General features: G+C 36.9%; 1 non-coding gene across 1 annotated transcript; it reads left to right on the forward strand.

Annotated features, from left to right (window-relative positions):
• The first annotated feature begins 15,650 nt into the window (after positions 1-15,650).
• On the forward strand, positions 15,651-15,757 carry LOC132287341 (small nucleolar RNA R71). The gene has a single exon (XR_009472999.1). It is a non-coding gene; the product is annotated as a small nucleolar RNA R71 (small nucleolar RNA).
• Positions 15,758-26,290: the final 10,533 nt, after the last annotated feature.

The raw sequence follows: 26,290 nt of genomic DNA on the forward strand, positions 1-26,290 counted from the left end.
AATGGCCCAGAATTCTATTGATCCAGCATGGGGGTACACGATAATTTGACAATTATATAATTGCTTTTTTATTTTATTTTTATACGTAGTGTACTTTTATTATTATTATTATAAAATAAAAATAAAAAACCTGATAAATCTAGACCTACTTTATAGTAATTGAATGTTGAGCACTTAGGAAATAATATAATATATATTGCTGATTTATGAGTAAGCCCCTTTAGATTTATTTTCAATAATACTTAGGCATGCAAAAGATCCTCCTGGACTACCATAAAAGTGAAAAATATTCCCTTGGACTATTTTGTGTTCCAAATCAATCCCTCATTTACACAAAGCCTTGTAAAAATGACCCTCTTGATGTAATAATCCAATCATTTTCTTTTCTTTCATGATTTTCTTTTTCTGTTTGAATTTTTTTTTCTTTTCTTTTCCGAGTTCAGGTTTTTGTCCCTTTGGGTTGTCGAGTACTCGGAAATAGTTCCTGAAACTTTTTCTTTTTTATTGATAACGTCTTTGAGAGGACCGCATCATTTTCGCATTTTCTTTTTCAGCATTTTCCTTTTTTCATCTTTTTCCCGTTTATCGATTTCCTTCGCGTAACCTCACTTTTTGTGCTAGGATTTGATCCCGACTTTGCATGCATTCATAATATTTAATTTCTATGAAATCCGTAATTTTACTTTTTTAGAAAAATATACTACTTGTTTACTTTTTCGTAAAGAGTATGGATGCATAGTTTCTTCGGAAACATCTTTGCTTTGTGGAGTTTTTGTGTAATTAAATTTTGTAATTATTTTTCGTCTTAGGGACCATTTTGCAATTTAATTTACAAGATATTTTGAAAAAAGACCTTTTTGCAAACTTTATTTTGAAATATCTTGGAAGAGGGAATTTTGTGCAAATTCTTAAAGTGTGTGTGTGAGAGAGGTAGTGTTGACTTCTTGTTTTGTGTGTGTATGAGAGAGAGAAGTGGTGTAAGTGTGTGTGTGTTGGGCCAACAAGCCCTTAGGTAGTGGAGAAATACACATTGATTTTAGCCTCCATTGTTGTAATTCCTAACCTAGCCTTAAACCTTGATTTTAAACCACTTTCCCTTGACATTTGAGTTTAAGCCTTGGAAGACTTTAGCTTTCCCTCATCCTCCTCTACATAACCCTTGATTGAATTCTTGAAATTCCTAAGTTTGCCTTAAATTCTAGAAAAACACTTCTCTAGTGATGCAGGGGGTGTTTACATGTTTATAAGCTTAGTGTTTTATATATTTTTGGGGCTTATATAATTTGTATGCATGTCTTTAGCTAAATTTTAAGATGATATCTAGTTGTATCTTGCATGAAAATTAAGCTAAGATATGATTATATTTAAGGCCATGACTTGATGATCTTTAACATGTGTTAATTTAAAGTCATTTGGAGTTATTTTGTAATCTAGAAAAAATAATTAATTTTTATTTAATGGTTCTAATAATTTAATTAAGTTTTTGACTTGATATATGTGATGACTATGACATGATCTTTGATATATATTAATTTGAAGTTATTTGGATGAGTTTTGAAATTTAGAGAAATTAATTATTTAATTTAATTAATTTTTATTTAATTACTCCATTAATTTAATTAAGTATTTAACTTGATATTAGTAATGATCTTGGCATGATCTTTGACGTATCTTAATTTGAAGTCATTTGGAGTAGTTTTGAAATCTAGGGAAATTAATTATTTAATTTAATTAAATTCTATTTAATTGTCCCCTTGATTTAATCAAGTATTTGATATTGTTTCTATGCTTAAATCATGAATTTGGACTTGTTGCATATTTATGTGATTATGATTTAAAAGCATGTTTAGTGTATATTTATATATTGTATAACATGTTGTAGTAAATTGTTTTATTTACTAACTTTCTAAATTTTAGAGATTTTGTTGTTGGGTTGGTGAAATCTTGTATAATAATAATAAAGTTACTTTTAAGGCTTATTATTAGATTATTATGTCCTTAGTAATTGTAGCTTGTGTGATGACCTTGTGGGCGGGTGTGCCGTGGGCGGGTGCGAGAGACACTGTCAGGCTACCACATTGGCGAGCTAAGGGTGCACAAGTCTCACATCACCTGGGTAAAGGAAAGGTGAAACCCAAGAGCAAAACCGTCTGGGCTCAGGTCCAAAGTGGACAATTTCATATCATGTGGTGGAGTGGGTCATTATAAATGGTATCAGAGCCTAACCCAGCTGGAAGTATACCGACGGGGACGTCGGGTCTCCAAGGGGTTGGATTGTGATGACCTTGTGGGCGGGTGTGACGTGGGCGAGTGCGAGAGACACTGTCAGGCTACCACACTGGCAAGTTACAGGTGCATAAGTCCCACATCGCCTGGGTAGAGGAAAGGTGAAGTGCTTATATGTAAGTGTGTCATCTCCAATTAGTATGAGGCCTTTTGGGGTAAAGTCCAAGAGTAAAACCGTGCGGGCTAAGGCCCAAAGCGGACAATATCATACCATGTGGTGGAGCGAGTCGTTACAAATGGTATCAGAGCTTGACTCAGCCGGAAGTGTGCCGACGAGGACGTCGGGCCTCCAAAGGGGGTGGATTGTGATGACCTTATGGACGGGTGTGCCATGGGCGGGTGCGAGACATTGTCAGGCTACCACACTGGCGAGCTACGAGTGCACAAGTCCCACGTCGTCTGGGTAGAGGAAAGGTGAAGTACTTATATGTAAATGTGTCATCTCCAATTGGTATGAGGCCTTTTGGGGTGAAGTCCAAGAGCAAAACCGTACAGGCTCAAGCCCAAAGCGGACAATATCATACCATGTGGTGGAGTGGGTCGTTACAGCTTGCATGATAGTAACTTGGTTTAATTAATATTTAGAAATTTAAAGCATGCGTAGCTTATGAATATTATGTAGAGGTTATTTGATTTAATAACTTGTTAATTCCTATAAATGTATTTTGTTGTGTACTACTATATTTACCTTGGAAGCTTGTTAGTAAGTTGTAGAATATTTAGTACTTGTAGCTTACTTGATGGTAATTTGATTTGGCTGAATTATAATGTCATTATAGCATGTAACGAATCGCACATTGAAAATTCGACATTGTATACATTTGCATATGTAACGAATCGCACATTGAAGATTCGACATGGTGTATGCCATTGTAAACTTAAATCCTTACGACATGGTTTGTGTGGTGTGACGGCCCTGGTTTTACAACACGGTGCGTCCTATAATGACCTGAAAGATGACCCGAAACGGATCCGAAATGCGGAAGTGAAAACATAAGCAAGGTCTTTGGGGATATACATCATCCCTAAGACACCTAAGCGATCTTCCACGAGGCCACGGAACTCAACGAGAATGAAAACGGAAGCAAAGATTGAAAATAAACCAAGTATGCCCCCAAAGGTAAAATGATCTTTTCACATGGAAACAAAGTCTCTAGAGATGTACATCATCCCTAAGACACAAGCGTTACTTCCCATGAAGCCACGGGACTCAAAGAGATAAAGTGCGGAAGCGACGTTTTAAAAATGGAAAAATGCAACCCTAGGGGTAAAATGGTCTTTTCAAAACAAAAATGGGTGCTACCTTGCACACCATTGGAAAGACAATGAAAAAAAACGTAAAGTTAGACTCAAGAATCACCAGATTCGGAGTCCGGACGAAGGAAATATGGCCATTTAAAAATAGAGCGTTAAGGCTGCCACGGGAGAGCACCATGGGGGCCCTCATAAGCACGCCCTGCGAAGGTGCCAACGAGTATCCTGATGAGCATCTTGACATACCATAGGCCTGCACATATTTTTGAGTTTCAAATGGGGTTTTAAGGGCTTAAACGACATATTTTGGAAAAAAGTTGTGAAGTAATACCTCCCCCCCTCCAAAAAAAAAATCATGTTTTCTACATGACCATGTCAAAAGAAGTGTGATACCCTTGGATTTTCGGATGCGGGTTGGCTAGGCCCACGCCCGATTACCCGAGGATATCAAACCAATTAGCAATAAACGAATACAGAATACAATTAAAAAAACAGGAATAAATAAATTGCTGAAAAGAAACTAGAATGATAAACCAAAACTGAAACCTCAGAATAAATTTTTTATAATTAAAGTATTAATCTGATACATCCAACTTCTCCATTTTTAATACAACTCGGAATCTATCTAGTAGACCCCTAATAAAACCACCACTAAGAAATGAACCACCGGAAAAGAATCCAATGCTAAACTATACAGGAACCGCCTACGTCGTCGGTAGAGTGAATAGTCGTCTCTGCTCAGCACGAACAATGTCTAAGACCTGATACCGTCCGTTACCTGAAAAATAATGGTGGGTCAGGCCCACGAACAAGTTCTATCCTAATTACAATCCAAACAGAGACCCGATACGCAGATACATCCTAGATGTCTCAACCATATCTATATAGTCCGTAAATAGATATATATATATATATATATATATATATATATATATATATATAACCACACTACATGACTCTCACTATGCTATGCTGAGGGTCTTAACCTGAATAGAAGGTAACATGCAAAAATGCACCTGAGTGGGCATGACTACCTAAGCCTAACAGGGTATACCTCAACCAACATAACTAGCTACGCATCTTACTATATATACGCTCCTTAACCGTCGACTATGAAACTCAAGCTCAGATCGCGGTACCATATATATATATATATATATATATATATATATATATAACTACACTACAGGACTCTCACTAGGCTATGCTGAGGGTCTCAACCTGAATAGAAGGCAACATGCAAAAATACACCTGAGTGGGCATGACTACCTAAGCCTAACAGGGTATACCTCAACCAACATAACTAGCTACGCATCCTACTGCATATACACTCCCTAACCGTCGACTATGAGACTCAAGCTCAGATCGCGGTACCATAATTTATATATATAAATTCCCATCCAAACCAATATAATGCCGCTCAACAGTTCGTTGCCATGACACGACATAAAATTAGGATTTAAATGTTTTAATTAAATCCCTATCCATTCTACTAACAAAAAATATAAACAACCATCTAATATGTCGTTCAACTGTTTTAGTTGACAGGACATGAAATCATGTAGGATTTAACTGTTTTAGTTAATCCATTCTGTATGTATGATTGGGTTAGAATTAGCGCTTTGATCTAATCCATCCCTCCGTATGTCACCGTCCCATACCGGTACATCCCATACATATGATCCGTAAATGATGTAACATTTTAAGCAGTACATCAAATAAATCCACATAATCTATATAGTTGATAAATATAGAATTTAAAAAATTCATCAACTAAACACCCAGAATCCATCCATGTATTCAACGAGACAAAGTTTAATGTTTCATCAAGTTAAAATCCAGAAACCATCCCTATCATTGATACTTTAGTTCATCTAACTTACAGTTTAATCAACCCATATTATAGTCCAGCAGATAATAAACTCAACAATAGTAAAGTGTCAATTTACACATCTGAGACAAGATAAAATATAACTCAGAAAATCCATAGCTCTAATCCATAGTTGCTAAAACAGACAGAACAGTTTAACAAAAAAAATAACAACCCCCATTTAATTAATGAAACTGAATTTACTAGTTCCTTAATTAAGATCCAACCTATGCACAGATAAAGTCTAATCGATACATGACCCTATTATACATCTAAAAATAGATTTTATAACCATCCTAAATCCCATTAAATTGCTAAAATTTAGTTAAACAATTAATCCGTCTTTCATCCATTAATAGTATAGAAAGTTAATCAATTTAATACTGTTCGTCCCACTGACTCAGAGGCCAACCATAATTAATCTAAGATCTTAATAACACCCAAAATAAACCCTTTAATCCCTCTGTGAAGTCCCTAAATTTTCAAAACAGTTCAAACCTCGCACAATTCAAAACAGTGCGTCAAAAACAACATCAAGAAGGAGTTTTGAGGTAGAGCTTACTCCAAAACTTTGGGAGCAGGCTCCAATCAGCCTGGAGCCAGCTCCAATACCTTTGGAGCCGGCTCTACATGTGTAGGAGCCGGCTCCCACTTATATGGAGCCGGCTCTCACCTCTTTTGAGAGCTTCCTGCTCCGATACACTCCGTTTCAGCCCGTTTGCTCCATCTCCGGTCATTCCGACCCCTCTGTTTCTCTTCAATACTAAACTTAGAAGTCTTATCTAATCCTAGTAGCATCCCCATGGGTTGTTTACAGTGATCAAAAGCAATTACAGTAATTTAAAGTCGTTACCGATTTAACATACTTTTAACACAGACTAGAACCCAAAAATACAAGAACTTTAACAGAACAATTCCATGCATACAGATTTTTGGTTAAACATATAACAAGCATGTAAACTTTAATTAATGATCAATTAAAACCCTAGAGACAGTCTAAGGATGCACAGAACACAGGCAACGGGAGAGAGAAAGGAAAGAACTTGCCTTTATAGTTTTGGATTCAAAACTCTCTTGCCGTCGTTCTAAGTTTTTCCGGTGATCTAAATCACTGTTAAATCTCCCATTGCTCCATCTTCCCTTCTCCTACGTCCGTCCTTTAAGCCACGGCCAAACCCTCACCAAAGTGGCTCTGTTTGTTTCTCACAATCTCTCTCTGTTCCTCTCTGTTTTTTCTCTATAATTCTGAACGTAAATAGGGTTTGTGTTTGCTACAAACCCTAAGGTGTCACACTGTTATATATATATAAGCACCAAGAAACCCAAAGCCAAATCATACTCCACGATTGAAACAAAACCCTAATTCTAGTCGGCGTGAGATACCAGACTACAATCCTAATTTAACATTACAATTTAAATACACTAATAAGTTAAACCTAATGAACTTATTTAACTAAACTCACAAAACATTTAAACACGTACAAATGTATTTAATTCAACAATCCAATGCCACTTGATCATGTAATACAATCCAACAATCCAATGCCACTTAATCATGTAATACAATCAAAACAAATAATTAAATTTAACAATTAACCATTTAGACAATTAAATACAAATTAAATATATAATTAATTTAAACCAACAAGTCAATTCACACAACACGTAATTCAAATTTCACATATAGCCATTCCATATTCCGTGACGACATACAAATTAGTATTTAAAATTTCACGAAGTCTATTACTCCTCAAATATAAATCCAGAGCATAATATATTTAGACACAGAAGTATAAACTGAACATATTTTATTTGAATGCCAAAACCACCTCCATGCTAGTCCATTTAGTTTTCTAAAGCGAGACTAGCAATTACAACTTCCACTACTCCTAACAGCATATAATTTAGTATCTAAATTTCATGATGTCTATAACTATAGTAGAAACCAACATTCCTGGGACTTAATAATTGTATATAAATTATTGATATAAAATCCCAAAATTACCTTTCAATTCAGTCTATTTAATTTGCTAAACAACTAGCAATTAAATTTTCCTCCTTCTTTGAAAGCATGAATATTATTTTTTCTATATTTCATGATGTCCATTCCCATAGACTACACCAATAAGCCTAGGTCTTTAATGTGTTATAAACATCATTTAAGAACCCCCCCCATCAAAGTTCAGCACTGCCTTTTAGCCCTTGGAGTAACAAAAATCACAAAAAAATCACATACTGGGCACTTACAAAAATTGGAGCCGCCTCCAATTTTAGGTTGAGCCGGCTCCAATTTTAGGTTGAGCCGCCTCAACACTTTGTGGAGCTGGCTCCACTTCAATGGAGCCGCCTCCATTGAAGGGTGGAGCCTCCTCCACTTCTCCAGCCTTCGTTTTTCCTTCTCTGCTTCCTCTGTGTTACTTTCTTCGCATTCGGCCAAGTCTTAATCCTCTGTCCCAACTTTGTTAAAGATTTTTAAGGTTCAAATTAAGTCCTAACAAGCCTAGAAATGTATTTAATTCCAGCATGAATTACTTAGTAAAAGCTTAAACCATAATCGTAATAGTTTATGTTTTCTCCGTTTGTCTTCTTCGCGTCCGGCGAAGTTCAACCCTCCGTTCTAGAATTTTTCTTACATTTCTAGGGTTCAATTCAGGTTCATTCAATCCTTGAAACTCCTGAAACTTCCTTGTGAAATTATTGACAAAAATTTAAAACAAAAACACAACAGTTCATAGTTTCAAAAGCGAACAAGGGTTTAAAATTTGTATAGAGACTCTGTCACGCAGAAACATCCGTTTTAATAATTAAATTAGATTCTTGGAGACTATAGAGAATGCACAGAACACAAGTTTACAGGAAGGAGATAGAATAAAACTTGCCTTTAGGTTTCGGTTTGAAACCTTTCAACGCCGGGTTTATAAATTCCGGCAACCCCAACATTGTTCTCCTCTTCTGGCCACCGTTCCCCTCCACTATGACTTCTTGATTCTATCCAGAACCAACCCCTTGATTCTCCTTTAGCCTCACAAGCTATCATCAAAACCTTCTCTGTTTCCCTTTAAGCTTCTCTCTAGTTTTCCTCTCAAGACCTCTCTTTGGTTTCCTCTCAAAACCTTATTAAGTGAGTAGAGTTCTTCCCAACCCTAGCAGACGTATCAGGATATATATATATAGGCATCCCAATCTTAAGTCTGATTATAACTGTATCTCTATAGGCTTTAATTAAACCCTAATATAAGTCGGCGACCTAATTATACAAAATCAATAAAACCCTACGACACAAACAACTTATAAAAGTTACCAAATATAATATACCAAAGACACGTCAATTAAAACCAATAAATCAGAGAAGTAAATTTAATCACAATTAAACAATTAAATAAAACCAACCAACAAATAATTTTAATTAACCAATTAAATAAACAAACACATAATAATAATTAACCAATTAATTTAAAATAAATTCACACTAAATCAACTAAACAATTAAACCACATAAGTCACATAATTAAATCAAAATGCTATAAAAACAAAATTAAATTCCCTTTTTTATCTTTTTGAAAACTAGGGTTATTACAAGAAATGATCACATCATTACCCTCAAACTAGCACACAAATCTAGTATCGATCATCAAGACAAAAAGTGGACCTTTTATTAAAACTTTATTGTTCTAGGTACGCTTATTCTTTTCACTCGATTTTTTATTTATTTATTTATTTATTTTATTATTATAGGATCAAAGATGGAAGTATGGTGCAATGTGTTGATCTATTAAACTTTTTAGCGATTCATGAGGTTGAGCGTTAGGTCAATGACTCCCAAACTAGACGGCTTTAGGGCACTAGTTGTTCAAACACCCCTACGGATTTACAAGCTCAAATCAACTAGGCTACAAATCAAGACAATTTTCATCTAATCATTTCACACTTCTCACCTTTTGGGAGAAGTCCTCACTTTTTTATTTTTTATTTTTTTAGTAAGCATTCAATTATTAACCTAAAATTTGGGGCCTTCACCTTTCGGCGCGAGAAGTTCAGTGCTTGATGAGGCTAGAATCCCGGCTACTCAATGAAAAGGGTTTGTTATCCACCTTTATCAAGAATGAAAACTTTCAATGCACTACTAGCCCAATTGGGATATAACCAATTCAATAATCAACAAAGCATGTACCTCACAAATGAATACTAATGTGCGCTTGTGCTAGTGTAAAATCCTAGAGTGAATCTCAAAACAATCACAAAATCAAGATGATGTGGACCACAAGTATAAGCAAGATATCAATTTTTTGAAAAATTTACTCCTAAATGGCATCCACAAGGCATACAAGGAGTATTGAACTCTCAAGTCATGCAATTTTAAAATTTTAAGTAATATAGTTCTCAAAAGATCAAAATCATAGCTAATATGGACCAATCATAGAAAATCTCTTAAATACACAAGACATGCTCAAAATTTTGAATTTAAAAACAAACACTGCAAAGCATCATTACCCTCAAACTTAAATGGCACAGTGTCCTCAATGTGCAAAGAGAACAAAAGGAAAGAGTATACCAGTGTAATGAAGGCAAAGAATGGCTGGGACTGAAGTATCTAAAGTGGGTGGCATTGCCCCCCAAACTTGGGATTAACTGTGTGGTCCTGAAATTTGGCACTTGGATAAACTCATCAGATAACAAAAGGGATAATAACAGTGTACAGTGGTCATGCAAGTGTAAATGGGATAACAACTGAAAATAGAGAGAGGTAAAAGGGTGGTCCTGAAAATTTTGGGTAATACTCTCTCTTACTGAAGTCACTGAGATGCACCTGATGGAGTCAAACAGATAGTAATAAAAATATAAAAATATGACATCCATACAGAAAACATATAGAAATAAAGACAAAATATAGTACATCCAGTATCAGAGCTGACAGACACGACTGCAAAAATAGTATAACAGCATAAAAAACATGGTGAGATAAAATAATAGGAGGAAAGGGATAGAGAAATCAGGAAGAAGAGATAGGATGGGCAGGTCGCGCTCCGCGGATGTATCGGGATAGATCTCGGAATGCGGTCATGACATCCGTACGGAGGGTAGCAATATCAGCTTTAATGGAGACAGCATCCTCTCGGAGAGAGACCGTGTCGGCGCAGATAGATACGACAGCATCCTCCAAAGCCTGAAGACGCTCTCCAAAATCGGGTGTCTGTGCTGGAGCCTCAGGTGTGGCTGGATCGGAAGAATGATGATCCTGAGCCTACTCTGCATCGTGAATGGGTGACCCAGCTGGAGAGTGCTGCTCTGCGTCCTCGGCAGGCTGTTCCAAATCAATATCCATATGTACAGTAGCCGAATCGACTACTGCGTCATCCACTGCTGGGTCTGCTGCTGCTGCTGCCTCCTCAGCCTTTAACTCCTCTAGCGTCTCTGCTGCATCATCCTGAAGGCTCTTGATAAGAGCGTTGTAGCTCTTATCCCAATCGTTCTTCAGGAAATGACAAGATCCTCGCTCAGGGTACTCCTGTGGATGGAAATGATAGCGCTGGTCTAGCAGGATCTAGGTGATGAGGTGGCCAAATGGGAGAGACTTAGCCCTTTTGGGCCTCTCCTTGCTGATGTGCTTATCGTAGAGCTTCCTCATCACGCTCCAGATAAGCGCAGGGATAGACAGCCAATGCCCTGTATAGAAAGCGTACAGAGCTGTCAAGTAATCGCCTCTCCGTTGAATCTTATGGCCGGCCATGAAGACGTTGCGGAACAAGACTGAGTCAAAGAACCACAAGTCATCTGACAAATAGGTGCGGGTGGCGAAGGTCTCGCCATCGGCATAATGACCTGTGAGAAGAACGGCCATATCTGCATATGAAGGCCTGTATAGCCTAGGATATGTCTCCTGTAGCTCGGGAGGGCAGTCAAATGGACAATGGCATGATCTGGACAATGTGTCCACAGTGATAGAAATCAGGTGGGCATCAATGGAGGTCGTCAGCTCTGTCGTGTTACGTGGTGCAGGCCGGAGGTTTTGGAAGAACATCCGTACTAGCCTCGGGTATACCAGGTATGTAACAGGGGCAAGAATGGCTATAAGGCCTCGCCGGAGTATATCCTCATAAGCTGATCGGGTAAGTACCGATCTAGAAAAGAAATCTGTATCAAAGACTGACTTATGCGCCACTGGAAGGCGTGAGTATTTGCGTAATGGCTGGTCTAACTCACAGACTGGCTGAGCTGGCTGTAGTGGAGATGGTATATGCTCAACCTCATCGTCACCGTGTGAAGGAGATGCGTTAACATCAGAATGTAACTTGCTGTCAAAATGAGGAGACCGTGTAGGCTCAGCCGGCTCCTCCTATATAGGGTCCTGGGCATGAGAATGACTGGCCTGGTCATCAAAAGTGTGCCTGCCCCGGAGGTGATAGTGTCCGCGAGCTATGGTCTTGACCCGAGCCATGGCCTGAAAAATAATTTAAAACTTGCAAGGGAAGTCAGTGCCAGAATAAAGAATTTAAAGCACAAAATAGAATCATGTATGTCAAGTAAGATAAACAAAATAAATTAATGACATGAATCTATAATAGTGATATGATGTGAACATGCTAAGCAGTAAGAGTGTACAATACATCAAATGTGGAAAATCACAGGCATTGGGCATGAATGAGATAGCATGGACATAAGATAAGATGCATGGAAATGTATATATGAAATCTGTGAAGTTCGATCGATCACAAAAAATGTGAGATCGATCTTACATGATCGATCTGAGAAATTAAGGAACTAAGTTCGATCGATCTCACTCGATCGATCTGAGAAATATGTTCGATCGATCGAACTCTGCGAAGAATGTGGACAGTCACAGATCTGTGACGTGGATGACACGGGGCCTTCACGAACTAGGTCGTGGGCCCATTAATACAACATAGCATCAATCTATTCACCTGACGAGGCCCATACTCCCAAAATACAATAAAATATATAAAGTTTAACAAAATATATATACACATATATACACATATATACATATATAAACAATAAGCTTCAAACTTCATCAATGGAGGTTTTCAACATTAAAAGAGCATGGATCTAACATTTAAAGCAAGTATGAAGCAAATAGATGTTTGAATCTAAAGGGTTGATTCGGATCTCACCTAGAAACCAAGAGAGAAAAGTGGAAACTCAAAGGGGTGAGATACGAAATCCAAGAGGAGAGAGAGAGAGAGAGATCCGGGATGAGATGAAACTCGCCGGAGATGTCGCCGGAGATGGAGAAGATTGGGTGCAGCGGCGACGAGGGATAGGGTTTGGAAGAGGGTTAGATCGATCTTTGAAATTGATTTTGAAACCCTCGGTTTCATTTTAAAAAACTTTCCTGAACCAGTTTGATCGATCGAACTGAAACCTCAGATTGATCAAACTGAAAATATATATATATATATATATTTTTCTTTTTTTTTTTTAAAATTAAAAACTGAAAATTAAAAATGAAAATAAAAGTTTTTTGGATTTTTTAAAATAAAATAAAATCTTTTTGGGATTTTTGGAAAATAAAATAAAATGAAAATATTTTTGGATTTTTAAAATTAAAAAGTCAAACAAAGTCAAAGCAATGAGATGAAAAATAGAGATCGATCTGAACAAAATGTTCGATCGATCTGACAGAGAACAAAAATATGTAGGTTTTTGGGTTCAAAAATTTGTCTAAGTGTGGGAACTTAAGATCGATCGAACTTGAAGTTTGGATTGATCTGAGGACTTATGATCGATCTGAGAATAAGTTCGAACGATGGGACAGAGAGGTGATTTGGATGTAGGTGGATGCAGATCGAAAATTTTTTTAAGTGTTGGATGCAGGTCGAAGTTCGATCGATCGAACTCTCATCTGAGATCGATCGAACTTATGCAAAATGCTCAATCACAACATAAAAGTGCATGCAATCCTAATCACAGTTCCTAGCAATGGATATGAACCAAAAACAAGTATCTAGACTTCGCAAGAAATGAAATTAAAGATAGAAATGAGGGAGGAATAGGGTTTTGACACCCTATAAAATGTCTTGCTAGTCTTTAACGTCTCTAGTAAGACGTTGGGCTCTTTTAGCCCGGATCAAACATCTTGTAGTGCATCCCCTCCTCAATGGGGTGATAAGTGCTTTGAACTCCACCCAACAAATGGTTCTTTAAATAACTTGTTGGATTAAGCTCAAAAGACGTTTTTGGTCCTTGATCAAAACAATCTTTGGGCTTCCACACCCTTTCAAAACAGGATTTTGAAACCACTTTCTTTTGTTTCAAGGTTGAAGATGGATTTTTTGAAACCTTGGTCTCACACAAAAACTCAATTCCTTCATTTTTAAGGTCATGACATTTTTCTACAACATTAATCTCTCCATGCTTGTCAAATGAATTGGGGGTTAGATTAAAAATATTCAACTTTACCTTTATATGGCTAAATGAGATTTTCATTATCCCCGTCCTACAATTGATGTTGGCATTCGCGGTTGCCAAGAAAGGATGGCCAAGGATAACGGGAATTTGGCTCTTAGGATTTGGAACCGGTTCCGTGTCAATGACAATAAAATCAACGGGAAAAAAGAATTTATCAATTTTAATCAATACATCCTCGATGATACCCCTAGGCTTTTTGATTGATCGGTCGGCAAGTTACAAAACTACCGACGTTGGTTTTAAGTCTCTTAAGCCTAATTTGACATAAACCGAGTGTGGAAGAAGATTAACACTAGCTCTTAGGTCAAGAAGAGCCCGATTAATGATATGATCACCAATGATGCATGAAGTGGTAGGTGAACCGGGGTCCTTAAACTTGGGGAGAGTGTTATGCTGCAAAATTGAGCTCACTTGCTCGGTTAAGACCACTTTTCTAGGTGTTTGACTTTTATTTTTCTTCTTTTGAGTGCACAAGTCTTTCAAGAATTTAGCATAAGCCGGAATTTGCTTGAGTGCATCCAAAAGTGGAAGATTGACTTTCACTTGCTTAAACACGTCCATGATTTCATTGACTTTGGCCTTTTGCTTGTCATTTGAAATGGATCCTTTTAAGGCATCCGGAAATGGAGCTTTTGGCTCAAAAACCTTTTCGGAAATTTTCTTTGAAGTCGCTTCAACACAAGAAGTTTTCAAATCATTTTGCACGTCTTTCTTTTCAAAATCACTTTTCAACACATTCTTATTTATATGGTCATGCACATGCAATAAAGGAGGAATACGATATGAAACGGGACGGGTGTCAACTTGTGGTTGCACCGGTTCACTCTCTCCATTGGACACACCCACTTGGTTGTCCATAATCCTTCCACTTCTCAAGATAGTCACCGCATTGACATGCTTTATTGTGTGACTTTCCGATGAAGAATGAGTCTCCACAACACATTGTTGCTTTTGTGGGGCATTCAAAGGCATTTTTCCCTTCTTTCTTGCATTCAAAGTACTCGTTATTTGCCCTACTTGGGTTTTTAACTTAGCAATGGATTGAGAGTGAGAATGAAACAATTGTGTATTTGCCTCTAAAGTGCCCAAAGCGGTCTAAACTTTCTCTTCAAAAGAGGGACTTCTAACATTTCCTTGGGAATATGATGGTTGATTGGGAAAATGAGAATTTGAAAATTGGTTTCCTTATGATTGATATGATGATCTAAAACCTTGGGAACCTTGGCCTTGTAGTGGAGGTGAAATGTACTTTCCTTGAAAACTGCCTTGGGAAGGGTTTGAGCCCTCCCCTTGGTTTTTCCAAGAGAAATTCGGGTGATTCCTCCAACTAGGATTGTAATGATTTCCATAAGGATTGTTCCCTTGATTAGCAAAAACAGCATTTGCTTGTTCATGATGCTCACTTGGCACATGTCCATAGTGACAATTGGAAGTAGAATGTAAAACACTTGAACAAGTCATACATGTCTCATTAGATGTATGATGAGAATGGTTAGGGAAGGAAGATACTTGATTCACCGAGTTTTGGTTGATTAAAAATTGATCAAACCTTTGAGATAATGATTTCATCTCGGCGGCAATTTCATTGGAGTGATCGACTTGATGTAAGCCAACGCTCTTCCTACCACTAGAATTTCTACCATTCTTTGAAGTTAAAGTACGATGCAAAGAATTTTCACTCATGCTCTCATAAAGACGCCACACATCATCCTCATGCCTATCAATGTAAGAGCTACCCATGGAAGCATCAACCATGCCTTTGTAATTGTCCGATAAGCTCTCAAAGAAATATTGAACTAATTGCCATTTGGGCGTGTCATGATGTGGACACTTCCTAAGTAATTCATTAAAACGTTCCCATGCCTTATGAAATGTTTCTCCATTCCCATGTGAAAATTCTCAAATTGAGGTTCTCATGGCATTGGTCTTAGAAACTGGATAGTACTTCTTCAAGAACTCTTGTTTCATTTCTGCCCAAGAAGTTATTGAAAAAGGCCTAAGATTGTTAAACCAATATTTTGTCTTATCTTTAAGGGTGAATGGAAAAAGTTTAAGCCTTAAGACCTCTTCCGGCATGTCCGTATATTTTATGGTGGAACAAATTTCAAGAAACTCATCTAAATGTTTGTAATGTTCTTCACTTGGAAGTCCATGATAATTAGGAAGCATTTGAATCGTTTGTGGCTTGATTTCATAATGATGCTCTAAATGGTGGCAATTGAATGCATGTGGGTGCATTATATTCATTAGGCCCATAGTGATCTCGTAAAGTAAGGGGAGGATTAGCAGTTGGAGGTATAACATGGGCACCTTGGTTGCCTTGAATGATGGGCGGTAGTGGAGCATAGATTGGCTTTGGCATTCCCAATGGAATTTGGCCTTGTTGTTGTAGTGGATGAACATATGGCCTTGGCATGTCTAATGGAACTTGTATGTTATCATGATGCACATTAGGGTGGAGGATGCCTTGTTGGTCTATGTGACCAAGATCCTCCACATGGTCCTCATTGTGTCATTCCATTGATGAAATGGATTGACTAGAACTACCTCTCCCCCTAGGGTTTCGAACAATAGATTCAAGATGAAAATTTAAAGAGATAAGAGTGGGTCTCAATGATCTACGACCATGCATGCACAATGCAACACAACAAGCAATAACAACAACACTTCCCCTTCACAACAAATCAATAATTAACAAACTTCCTCCACATACAATGTTCTCATACTCCCATGCTTTAACAATATGCAAGAAAAGTAAATTGCCTCCACGTGGGCTCACGATTTATCTAAGAATTGAAATTTAAGCCTCCAAGCGGGCCGACGATTTAACTAAGGGATGAGTAAAGAAAAGCTCACAAAGGTCCTTTAACACTTCAACTCCAAATTTATAGCTTAGCTTAGCAAATTTTTAGATTTTTAGCATTTTTCCTTGCTTGCTTAACTCCTTTGCTTACTTCCTAGCTCAATACTCCTTGTCAATCAAGAACAGACACAATAAGTAACAAAAATTGAAAACAAAGTAAAGACACGATCAAAACAGTACTAATTCCTAATTAATTCCACAAATACGACGTTGCCAATCAATCAATCCCCGGCAACGGCACCAAGAACTATGGTGTCTTCTCGGGTGGTGCACAAAACAATGCACAAAATTTTGAGTTTGGAAATTAGTGTCAAGTGGGTACCATAATTTAAATTTATAAACCGCTTAACACCTATACTATGTAGTATGAGTGAGAAGGGATCGTCTCAAGGGATTGAGTTGTCGTACTAGGTTGGGGAATCAAAATTAGGGTTAGTAGGTCGAGTGATCAAAATAGTGGTTGGTTCATTGAATTAAACTAGATGCAAATTGAACTAAGGTAAACAATAATGCAATAGAGAGAATAAAAGAGAGAGATCTTGGGGTTTAGAGATCACCACTAAGCATAACTTTTTTTACATCTTTAATGAATAATTAATGAGGGGAAGAATATGTATTGCAATGAAGTGTGTGTGTGTGGTTGTTTCATCAAGCATGGATGACAAATTAAGCATATATTGTCTAAACAACATGGTGGATAGCACAACAAATCAAATTAAGCCATTAATCCTTTCTTTAAGCTCACAATCTAAATATATCACAAGGTTAGAGATACATGTTACTTGTTTTTCATAAGTATGGAACATCAACAACAAGCATGGATTGTCCTCCCATTTAACAATTACACTACAACTAAGCTAATGACATGAAATTAAACTAATTAAACTAAGGGAGAGGCACAATCCATCAAGCAATGAGTATGAACCATCAAATAAACCACAAGAACATGACATTAAACACTATATCTTGACAATGTCTAGATCCAAAGCATCAACACACATAAACATGTATCAATAACACAAGAAATAGAGACAAACATATGGACATCTATTCTAGCATACATAGACGTATGGATAGAATGAAATGACCAATTGGAAGCATTAAACCACATAAATCATTGAATAAACGAGATCTATATATATAAAAGTGTCAAGACATGAATCACAATACAAATCCTTTCAAAAATACATAAATCAAGAAGTAGAAAGCATGCTTAGGGCTAACTCTAGCCCCAAAAGGATGTCTAGCCACTCATGGATGATGCCTTCCAACCCTCAAGGGCAAGCTCCATGGAAGAAATTTGCTCATTGGTTGATGAAGAGTCTCAAATGGTGTCTCTAGCCTCCTCCTCTTCTTTGCTTCATCCCTAAGAGTTCTTTAAGGTATGGTATGATATGAGATAATACAATATAATCCTCTATGTTATGATACAAAAAGTAATCATTATCCTTATATAGGTAGGTCAAATGACAACCAAAATGAGCTGGGGTCGTACAATAAATATTCACCAATGATTGGATAAAGGACAACTTTTGTAAGTTGGAAACTTAACTTTTTCACACCGGAGAAAGTTCGATCAATCGAACCTTGGACTTGGATCGATCGAACATGGCTGAGATCTATCGAACTGAAGTTGGATCGATCCTCAATGGCGGCGCCTTTTTGGATAAAAACAAATCTGAGATATTTTGAAGATATTTTTGGGAAAAGGATAAAAGCGGTTGGTAGGGTGGTACAACTGGATAAGATCAATCATTTGGATAAGGACAAGAATGTTCGATCGATCGAAGAAGGAAGTTGGATCGATCGAACTTTTGAGATCTTTGAACAGGGACAAACATGGCTCAGATCCATCTTGAAGTGCTGAGATCGATGAAAGTTGGATCGATCGAACTTTTCTTGAGATCGATCGAAGTTGTTGAAATTCCACCATTTGCTTCATTTTGCTCTACTTTGCTCCTTTCTTTGATTAATCCCAGAATTGCTTCAATTATGCTCTTATTTGGCTAAGTTAGCTTATTTTGGGGATAAGTACCTGAAAATGAAAAATAACACGAAATCAATATAAGACGGTAAAATAAGATAGATAAAGGTTATAAAATAACTAAGCTTAAGGGGTTTAAATACGCACTTTGCTGCACTCATCAAACACTCTCCATGAAAGTCAATGCAGTATATAAAAACTGACATTCCTTAATAACACACCTTGCTTCCGATATAGAAGACTTCCCAAATCAACTATTTCCTACTCCCATTTTGAGTTTGGCAGTGGTAAAAATCTTCAACGATCTCCGGTTATCCATGTTCCACCATTCTAACAAGTGTTACTCGTATAGACAGTTATATACATGTCTGTCCCCAAACCGGATCACTAGAACTGACATTTGATGTCTTGATGTTCCTGATAACCATCCGAGGGCATTGAGAATAAGTGTCGATTGTGAAATTGCATTCATTCTGACAGCACTAACAAAACGACAAATCGCCCGTCAGTACCTTAAGCTCTAACTAAGTAAGGTACACCTTCACGAAGATCAACCCTAATATGTGCAGTTGACTTCCTTATTTCTTATGATAATAGCCCGTGTCATTGTTATACAAACGAAACTGCCACTGTGAACTCAACAATGAATCGCAGGATATGAATATCCGATCAGTTGTTGAAAGCATCCACCTCCCTATTCCTGTCCCCTGGACAGAACTTAATGCAAAATGTGAATCACCACATTGAGGCATCTAAGTCGTCTTGTAATCCGTTCTATGCATACGAACTGATGACCCACCAGTTCGCAATAAAGCAGAATTTAGCTGATTTAATAAAGTAACGAACCAACATCCCAACCAAATCCTGACCTTTTGTAAAAGTTAGCAACCCCTTATCCAAATCCGTGAAAAGGGTCTATCAGTTGAACATAGAAAATGTCTATAAGGGTATCGTAATCTCGAATGGTCCATCTCGATCATATTAGAAATGGTATCCAAATTACCACGTCCCTCTGCTTGCCGATCCTCCAAACAACTACTTTATACCATGAAACATTTTATGTTGCACCGGGATGAATAAAGAACTAAGAGATGTGAATCTCGGTCCTTATATCCTCCGTCCCGTTTGTCTATAAAAAGTATCAACTGGTCTGGTACCACCAGCTTCAGTCTGCACCCATTACTTACATCAAAGCATTATCAAAAGCTAACCTTGTTACTGTATCCATGCATCCCCAGTCAGTGATAACCTTACCGATAATAAAATTAACCGGTAAATCCATTCATCGAAGGTCAACTCATTATGACCTTTTTCACACACACCGTGCATCGCTTCCTTATATAGGTGTTCGGTCTCACCTTCTTGTCCTTAACACACCTTACTTCTCTATTATAGGTAAGTGTCAAGTTAACTCATTGTCTCATTTCAATTGATCTGAAACTATTCCCATCCTCTATATAGTCATCATCGTCTGAGCAACAACTAATTGTTATGAAAGATAACCTTAAAAAAAATTCCACATTGTATACAGTGTAGAAACTTTGGTTCTGCCTCCAAGTGCACATCAGCCACTCCTCCAAATAACACCCTCGTAAATAGTGTCGTGGTTACGAATAGACTGATGAAGATTTCATCAGTCCACTATCCTCCCTCGGTGTCATTCTAATAAGCACCTACCAGCATGAACTCCTCCATCCAAACCATAATGTCATTACAGTGATCTATACCTACCACAACTTCACGAATCCCCAAAACATTAACAACTACCATTTTTTTATAGCGTTGTACTAACGAATCCCTACCTAGCATAGAGCATATGAATCTAATCGTGGTAGATTATTTGACTCGTGTTGATAGTTTAACTATCCCTTCCCAAGTAGCATACCATATTGATGCATATCCAGGTCCAATAGATTGGCTAGGAGTTTATATTTCTACCCAATCCTATGACCATACATTCCCAAATCCTAGCGCACATAGCGCTATTACCCTATATCATTAAAATAATAGTTGGTTGATCACATACTTATGTCCCCAACCAATCCATACTCCTAATCCGGACTAATTAACAAAAATAAACATGTAATAACAAAACTGAAACACATAACAATTAAAGATGAAACACGTAGATACACACAATACACAAAACAACCAAAATATAATTCTACTTAAAACATACTCCATTACAGAGAAGAAACCCTCATTTGAACTCAAGTTGCCAAATTAGGTCACCAAAGTTCATTTCGTAGTTTCGTTGATAATCATCCAACCTTGAAACCTATCCATTAACCATAGCTTAACTGCACAATCGTTTGCCTAAGCAAATATTCAAAGTCTTAACCATCATACTCCTTATACGCGGAATGCAAACCATCTAACGTGGCTTTACAAAGCAACTTAGAATGTCACAACTTAATCCCCATACGCTTCGGAATGTGATATGAAATCACGTCTTCGTTCTGATAAGAACTCCATCAATTCCTGAATCTGCAGTAGAGTATCTTTTGAAATAACTCCCGGAGATGATATGAAAATTTAACTATATGTAGATTGGTTCACACCAACTCTACTAGTATCATTTACTATACTGCTGGTAAATGAGAGCACCCTCATGCGATCATTCATCTTCCAACTTCCATATCCCTTTTCTTGGATACGCTGAAATCTTCTCCCTTAAGATCCTCTTTAAACTCCTACTCTTCGCTTGTCTCTTTTTTTAGAACAACTGAAGTTGTGTTGGCTCCGATATGCGGTGACCTAACACCTATACCTTACTCCTTCCTTGGCGTATACTTTATAAGTAATGCCAACCTTGGAACTAAACCTTCGATCCTAAGTTCTGCTTTTAGCAAAGAACTCGACAACCTATTCCGTTACTCCTTTGGGTCCGTATCGCTTTCGCCTTGAACCATATCCTCCTCCTCGTGTCAACCACTCTGTATCTACAGAATTCAATTGACATCAACTCCTCCTAATGAACTGTAGAAATAGTACAACGATTCCTAATATGGCTCTAAGTTTTTAAGAGACGCAATGCGGAAAACTTATAACGAAAACACCCCTAAGGACACTAGAACCTGGAGTGCTCTGATACCAACTGTGATACCCCCGGATTTACAGATGCGGGTTGGCCAGGCCCACGCCCGATTACCCGAGGATATCAAACCAATTAGCAATAAACGAACACAGAATACAATTAAGAAAACAGGAATAAATAAATTGTTGAAAATAAATTAGAATGATAAACCAAAACTGAAACCTCAGAATAAATTTTTTATAATTAAAGTATTAATCTGATACATCCAATTTCTCCATTTCTAAGACAACTCGGGAATCCATCTGGTGGAACTCTAATAAAACCACCACTGAGAAATGAACAATCGGAAAAGAATCCAATGCTAAACCATACAAGAACCACTTACGTCGTCGGTAGAGTGAGTAGTCGTCTCTGCTCAGCACGAACAATCTCTAAGACCTGATACCGTCCGTTACCTGAAAAATAATAGTAGGTCAGGCCCACGAACAAGTTCTATTCTAACTACAATCCAAATAGAGACCCGATATGCAGATACATCCTAGATGTCTCAACTATATCTATATAGTCCGTAAATATATATATATATATATATATATATATATATATATATAACCACACTACAGGATTCTCACTAGGCTATGCTGAGGGTCTCAACCTGAATAGAAGGAAACATGCAAAAACGCACCTGAGTGGGCATGACTACCTAAGCCTAACAGGGTATACCTCAACCAACAAAGCTAGCTACGCATTCTACTGCATATACGCTCCCTAACCGTCGACTATGAGACTCAAGCTCAGATCGCTGTACCATGATTTATATATATAAATTCCCATCCAAACCAATGTAGTGCCGCTCAACAGTTAGTTGCCATGACACGACATAAAATTAGGATTTAAATGTTTAAATTAAATCCCTATCAATTCTACTAACATAAAATATAAACAACCATCCAATATGTCGTTCAACTGTTTTAGTTGACAGGACATGAAACCATATAGGATTTAACTGTTTTAGTTAATCCATTCCATATGTATGATTGGGTTGGAATTAGCATTTTGATCTAATCCGTCCCTCCGTATGTCACCGTCCCATACCGGTACATACCATGCATATGATCTGTAAATGATGCAATATTTTAAGCAGTACATCAAATAAATCCACATAATCCATATAGTTGCTAAATACAGAATTTAAACAATTCATCAACTAAACACCAAGAATCCATCCATGTATTCAACGAGACAAAGTTTAATATTTCATCAAGTTAAAATCCAGATACCATCCCTGTCATCGATACTTTAGTTCAGCTAACTTACAGTTCAATCAACCCATATTACAGTCCAGCAGATAACAAACTCAACAATAGTAAAGTGTCAATTTACACATCTGAGACAAGATAAAATATAACTCAGAAAATCCATAGCTCTAATCCATAGTTGCTAAGATAGACAGAACAGTTTAATAACTAAAATAACCACCCCTATTTAATTAATGAAACTGAATTTACTAGTTCCTTAATTAAGATCCAACTTATGCACAGAAAAAGTCTAATCGATACATGACCCTATTATACATCTAAAAATAGATTTTATAACCATCCTAAATCCCAGTAAATTGCTAAAATTTAGTTAAGCAATTAATCCGTCTTTCATCCGTTAACAGTATAGAAAGTTTATCAATTTAATACTGTTCGTCCCACTGACTCAGAGGCCAACCATGATTAATCTAAGATCTTAATAACACCCAAAATAAACCCTTTAATCCCTCTGTGAAGTCCCAAAATTTTCAAAATAGTTCAAACCTCACACAATTCAAAACAGTGCGTCAAAAACAACATCAAGAAGGAGTTTTGAGGTAGAGCCTGCTCCAAAACTTTGGGAGCAGGCTCCAATACCCTTGTAGCTGGCTCTACATGTGTGGGAGCCGGCTCCCACTTCTATGGAGCCGGCTCTCACCTCCTTTGAGAGCCTCCTGCTCCGATGCACTCCGTTTCAGCCCGTCTGCTCTATCTCCGGCCATTCTAACCCCTCTATTTCTCTTCAATACTAAACTTAGAAGTCTTATCTAATCGTAGTAGCATCCCCATGGGTTGTTTACAGTGATCAAAAGCAATTACAGTAATTTAAAGTCGTTACCGGTTTAACATGCTTTTAACGCAGACTAGAACCCAGAGATACAAGAACTTTAACAGAACAATTCCATGCATACAGATATCTGGTTAAACATATAACAAGCATGTAAACTTTAATTAATGATCAATTAAAACCCTAGAGACAGTCTAAGGATGCACAGAACACAGGCAACGGGAGAGAGAAATGAAAGAACTTGCTTTTATAGTTTTGGATTCAAAACTCTGTTGCCGTCATTCTAAGTTTTTCTGGCGATCCAAATCACTGTTAAATCTCCTATTGCTCTATCTTCCCTTCTCCTACGTCTGTCCTTCAAGCCACGACCAAACCCTCACCAAAGTGGCTCTGTTTGTTTCTCACAATCTCTCTCTGTTCCTCTCTGTTTTCTCTCTATGATTCTGAATTTAAATAGGGTCTGTGTTTGCTACAAACCCTAGGTGTCACACTGTTATATATATATAAGCATCAAGAAACCTTAAGCCAAATCCTACTCCACGATTGAAACAAAACCCTAATTCTAGTTGGCGTGAGATACCAGACTACAATCCTAATTTAACATTACAATTTAAATGCATTAATAAGTTAAACCTAATTAACTTATTTAACTAAACTCACAAAACATTTAAACACGTACAAATGTATTTAATTCAACAATCCAATGCCACTTAATCATGTAATACAATAAAAAAAAATAATTAAATTTAACAATTAACCATTTAGACAATTAAATACAAATTAAACATATAATTAATTTAAACCAACAAGTCAATTCACACAACACGTAATTCAAATTTCACATATAGCCACGTAAGCACATAAAAAGAATAAAATAAATACTAAAAACAATAAAATAAATAATAAAATTTTAATTATATCCCTTATAAACTAGGGGTATTACGAGAAGTTTTTAATTTTCAAGAGAAATACCCAAAATGCCCCTTAGATTAGACTTTTAACTTAAAAAGTGCGCGCACCAGAAAACCAGATTTGACGCGGAGTTTTCAAGATCGAAACGACATTTTTTTAAGGGATCATGTCAAGGCCGAAACTTATTTTTTGAAAGAAATACCCTAAAAGTCCTTTAAACCAGATTTTAAGAAAAATGTGAAAATGAGAGCAACCAAGTGTTCATTTCATGCAATATGGTGTTGTGTGCCAAAACGATTGTGCATGCAAACGTAAAATGCATAATTAAGTGCGCTAAAATAGTCCATGACCTCAAAATACGCCTATTGCAAAATTTGACCTATCAAACCTCAAGTTTACAAAATATTGCTTTTAAAGGAAAATATGAAACCAAAAGTATACAAATGGAAGCAAAAGACGTTTTGGCCTTTGGCCACACGTCATACATATACAAAGAGTCATAAAGAGTGTGCTTATACACACTTTACATAATCCAAATTGAAAATGACATATTAAAACCTCAAATTTCTTAATATTGCATTTAAAGGTAAATTTCAATACTAAAATACATAGACTTGAACAAAATGGTGTTTGGCCCTTGACCACACCTCATACATATTAAATAAGCCTTATAGAGTATATCTAAGTACACTTTACATGTTTTAAAATAAAAACGACATATTGAGCCAAAGGAAGCATTACAACTTCAAAGGGCTAAAAGTAAACATGCTAACACTTGCGTGTACTTAAAATTAGATAAAAGCACATTAATGAAACCAAGCCATTCTAGGAATATTGTGCATCCCAAAACAAAGTCTCCACACCTGAAAAATATCCCAAACCACTAGGGTGAGTAAACTAGTTACTTGTAGGAAATGAACATGCGTATAACTTAAAGTTTTAATAATTTTGCAAGTTTAGTATAAGTCGATCCATGTGGTTCATGCCACCTAACGTCTATGTCCAAGGTAAGACTAAGGGAGCATCCTAAGCTACCTCAGAGCATTTCTAGCATAAACCACAATATTTGCGCAATTTAACACAATTGGAACATCCAATACAACATATAAAGTTATAAATACTCAATATTATCAACTTGGAAACGAAATTGCGAAATCAACCAAAGTGGAAATATCTTGGACCTAGAATCCAGAATAAAACCGAGATGTTGGTGATTTTGGGTTACTAGCCCTCAAGGTACCACCTAGTGCGCACTATAAATAAGGAGAGCTCTTATCTCCCGTACCAAAGCCAAGCTTTAGCCGTCAAAAGAATAATGTCCTAAGTCTTTCCAAAATCAATAAGTTGTGCAACAAGATATATCATATATACTCAATGCACTTAGCCAAATACCATGCACAACCAAGTCATAGAAATCACACAAGATAGGCCCTAGGCCCTCAAGCTACAATGGCACATTAAATGTTAAATTTATAATGTGTATACCATCATGTAAGTATATTACAAGTTCCAAATTTATAACTTAAGCATAAATACAACATCAATACCTAATTAAATCAATGGTAACAACTA

Source organism: Cornus florida, unplaced genomic scaffold (assembly GCF_030987335.1).
Source record: "Cornus florida cultivar Cherokee Brave unplaced genomic scaffold, ASM3098733v1 CherokeeBrave_3.0.0_Hap2_Chr11, whole genome shotgun sequence".
Classification (NCBI taxonomy): Eukaryota; Viridiplantae; Streptophyta; class Magnoliopsida; order Cornales; family Cornaceae; genus Cornus; species Cornus florida.